The 4,478-nt window shown below is 35.0% G+C and overlaps 1 non-coding gene across 1 annotated transcript; it reads left to right on the top strand.

Annotated features, from left to right (window-relative positions):
* Positions 1–3,157: 3,157 nt before the first annotated feature.
* LOC139903135 (small nucleolar RNA R71) lies at positions 3,158–3,264 on the top strand. The gene has a single exon (XR_011777979.1). It is a non-coding gene; the product is annotated as a small nucleolar RNA R71 (small nucleolar RNA).
* Positions 3,265–4,478: the final 1,214 nt, after the last annotated feature.

Here is a 4,478-nt window from a genome sequence, read left to right as displayed (position 1 = left end):
GTTAGGATAAGTCTGACCACATGGCGACCCTGTTTGATGTTGAGGTCCGTGGATTTCCTGCTGATTTTTGAGATGACTTTTCTAGATTTTTCGTCAACCTACAGCTGGTCTGGACGACAACTTCTTGACCTAATTCAAGAAGCGCGTGTCTTTTTCTGAAGACTTTACTTCCTTTTAATGATGGAATTGATTCATCGTGTAGATCCATCTTTTCTTTCAAATAAACCGGGTAAAGCGGTTAATTTAGTCCAAAAAGTACCTGCAATAACTTTACAGAAACATGTGATAGATAGTTTTTAATTGAATAACTTAGTACATTCTCCCCACACTTGGCTTTTTTCATGCGTCTTTTTATATCTTAATAAATAAATTCAAGCGTTTTAGTTGTTTCTCAATTTATGTCCTTTTCGAGGTAACAATAATTTCGGTATTAACACCTAGTTTTATCGTTCATAAATATGTATAAACATGATTTTGAATTCATTTAGTTGAAAATTTTTCAAATTTTCATAAAATTTGGCAATTAAACTAAGTGTAAACCCGAGAAAATTTATAACCCTTCCCCACACTTGAGATCTTGCAATGCCCTCATTTGCAAGAAATAAGTAAAAATTTAAATTCATGAGGGTGATTAGTGTAGAAAAATGATTAAAAATACCAAGTTTGCAAACATATTGTTGTTATTTCACATTTAATATTTTGCGTCTTGTGGTCAAAATTAGTACCTTTTTCTGAACTTAATGACAGTCTTTGAAAGTGCGTTGTTTTACCCTGTTTTGTACATAACATAAAATACAAACATATATATACATATTTTTGAAGTTTGGTATATATCCTCACTTTCAAAAATTTATAAAATTTAATATTTTTTTGGCATACTTTATATCAATAAAATTGAAAATAATGATAACAAAATTTGTCGCCCCATCCTTGGGTAAAGCAATTTCGGTTCAACGACCTAATCTTCAACACACGACGAATTTTAGAAATCATTTTTTAAACTTAATGAAATAAAGTAAATTTTATTTTTAAAAATTCACACAAAACTTAAAAAAAAAAACATATTAATTTCATACAAAACAAAAAAAATTCAGAATGGGGGAGAAAACTAGTTCTTTAGTGTCTGCTAGTGGAAAAGACCAATCGGATTCCATTCTCGAAACTACACGAGAACAGAACAACTAACTCTAGACAACATTTTTTTAGAACATTTGAATCTCCCCACACTTAGGTAGCTGGGGTGTCGAAATTGTGATTAACTTCATCGTCAATTTCTCTTGGACCATAATCAACTTGCATATCTGTGACTTTAGCTTTAAGCCAGTGACCAGCTTCTTCCGTAATATCCACAAATTCAACTAGTTTCGCCTTTTCTTTAGGCGATAGATTGGATACTAACCGGTTACATAACTTAAAGTTCCCCTTAATTCTAGCATCGTAAACCCGTTTAATAAGTTTCTTCATTGAACTATTAATAACGGGATCGTTTGATTTCGTATCAACAACGGGGTTCTTTGTTATCAGGTCATCATTAGGTGTTACTTCATTTTCCCCACACTTAGGCATTTTATTATTATTAAGCACTACCGTTGGAGTTGGTAAAACAACATGGTTCTTACCAATTGTTTTTACTGGTTCAACGGTTTTGGTTGGTGAAGATTTAGACTTTCGAATCACAAAGGTGATCGATTTCTCATCATTACTAAGTGTCATTCTACCCTTTCTTACATCAAATAACGCCCCGGTGGACGCTTAGAATGGTCGACCTAAAATTAGAGGAATGTCTGAGTCCTCTTCTATGTCAATGACAATAAATTCGACTAGAAAGGTTAAATTACCTACTTGAACGGGTAGATTGTCAGCAATTCCAACTGGGTGTTTAATGGTTAGATCAAGGAGTCAAACACTCATATCCGTTGGACTTAACTCACCTACTCCTAATCTCTTATATAATGAAAGAGGCATAACACTCACACTTGCACCTAAATCTGCTAGTGCATCATACATGACACAATCACTAAGTAGACAAGGAACAATAAATTCACCCGAATCACCTACCCTAGGTGGAGGTTTTGGTGGAACTGTATTCACCGGGTTTACTTCTACTGTTTTTGTTTCTTGCACTTTCTTATTCTTCTTCTTCTTCTTCTTTCCAATTGTATCACAAACTTTATTACCTATTACTTGCTCATACTCAACTCCTTTTCTTGGAAACGGGATGGGTGGTCTGTATGGTGCCACCACTGGCTTTACATACTCAGGTGGTGGTGGTGGTGTAACTTCTTCATTGTTACTCACATCTAAAACCTTCCCATCTTCTGTTGTTGGTTTTTCAGAATTCGTTGAAACCATGTTAACATTTTCATTCCGAGGATTTACTTCAGTATTACTCGATAGCTTTCCTTGTTCCCTTTCACTCATTAATCTAACAAGAGTACCTACTTGTTTTTCTAGATTCAAAATGGAATCTTGTTGAGTTCTAAATGACTGATCAAACCTCTCATTCGTTTGGGTTTGAGTTTCAATAAATTGTGTTTGAGATTCAACTAGCTTAAATACTACTTCTTCTAGATTTGACTTTTTCTCTTCGGTTTGTTGTGGTGGTTTATACAAGCTAGGACTTTGTTGACTGAAAGTGTTGTTTTGAGTTGGTTGGTTATTTGGACCTTGTTGGTTATACGAGTTATTGTCGGGTCCTTTTGGATTGTAAAGAATGTTCTGATTTCGATTGAAGTTTGGCCTTGGCGGTTGATAATTATTTTCCGGCCTTTGGTTCATGTAGGAAACATTCTCACGTTGTTCCATCGTTTGTTTAACATTACAATCTTTCATTAAGTGTGGTCCACCGCATTGCTCATAATTGATTCGTATTGCGTGAATATCTTTAGTCATTTTTTCCATTCGTCTCTCGAAAGCATCTATTTTTGCAGAAACAGAATCAAAGTTATGGCTAGAATCGGCTCTAGCCGCTTTAGATGAATGAAAAATGTCTTTTTCCTGATGCAACTTATGAGAGTGGGTTGCTGTGTTATCAATGATCTTGTGAGCTTCGGTTGCGGTTTTCTTCATAATGGAACCACCAGCTGCTGTGTCGATGTCTTTTCGTGTGGCGATGTCTACGCCTTTATAGAAGATTTGTACTATTTGAAAAGTATCTAGACCGTGTTGAGGACATCCTCTCAACATCCTTTCGAATCTTGTCCATGCCTCATATAGCGTTTCATTTGGCTTTTGCATGAACGTGGCAATTTCTCCTTGAAGTCTCACGGATTTAGATGCCGGAAAGAATCTTTGAAGAAATTTCTCAACTAAAACATCCCATGAGTCAATCGTTCCTTCGGGTAACAATTCTAACCAATCTTTGGCTTCTCCTTTTAAAGTCCAGGGGAACAACATAAGATAAATAGTTTCATCCTCAACTTCTCGGATTTTAAATAGATTACAAATCCTATTAAAAGTTCGAAGATGTTCGTTTGAATCTTCTTTTGTTGTACCACCAAATTGACATTGATTAGTGATCATGTGTAGGATTTGTCCTTTGATTTCAAAATCTGACGCTCTAACATCTGGCTGAATAATGGCGTGACCTTGGCCCGTGCGTGTGGCTCTCATTCGGTCTTCCATACTTTGAGGTTCCGTTATTTCCATTTTTAAATTGGTTGAATCCGAATCACTAGAAGATTTTGATTTAACGGTTTGTGGTTGAGGAGGAATGATTAGTGGTTCTGGATCTTGGAATTGTCCTTGAATATCCTCCGGGTTCTCAATTGTGAAGTCGGGTTCAAAAGATGGATTGTTGGAATTTTGAATTGGAGTACTTGTTCGACTAGATGATGATTCTAAAGAAAAATCAACGGCGACAATATTGGCTAGATGTCTTGCTCGAATTACAGGTGGTGAACGTACGAAAGGTGGTGAACGTTTTGCTCGGTGCATTCACTGAATATCCTAATAGTTATAAATATAAAAATTATATAAGTTATCAAATTAATAGACTTTTCTGATTTTGCCCACGTTTCGAATAGCCAATAGATGCAGCAGGTAGCCAGGACCCTTTAAATCGGAAGCCCACAACTCGCCACTAACAAATCCAACTATTACTACGAACCAGAAAATTTTTGATGTCTATCAATTTAACAGCTTAAAATAATTTTTCGTTTTGAAATTTTAGAGAAGAAATAGAAAAATTCTATGTCCTAAAAACTAGAGCGTCGAGAAATAAGAAAGAAAAAGAATGCGCGTCGAAAAACGTCGAAAAATAAAAATAAGAAAGAAAAATGTCTAAACTTAAAAGTCTAAAAATTATATATAAAAAGTTGCGCCTAAAGGTATTAACACTTAAAAGGAATTCTATATCCAAAACGGCAATAACTTAAAAAAGCACTAAAATTTAAAACGGCGTCGCAAAATTCTAAAGCGCCTAAATCTTAATCTAAAGAAAAAGCACTTAAGGGATTTTACGGCAAACTTAAAAATAT

Source organism: Rutidosis leptorrhynchoides, chromosome 3 (genome assembly GCF_046630445.1).
Source record: "Rutidosis leptorrhynchoides isolate AG116_Rl617_1_P2 chromosome 3, CSIRO_AGI_Rlap_v1, whole genome shotgun sequence".
Lineage (NCBI taxonomy): Eukaryota > Viridiplantae > Streptophyta > Magnoliopsida > Asterales > Asteraceae > Rutidosis > Rutidosis leptorrhynchoides.
This window is presented reverse-complemented; position numbering and strand designations above follow the sequence as displayed.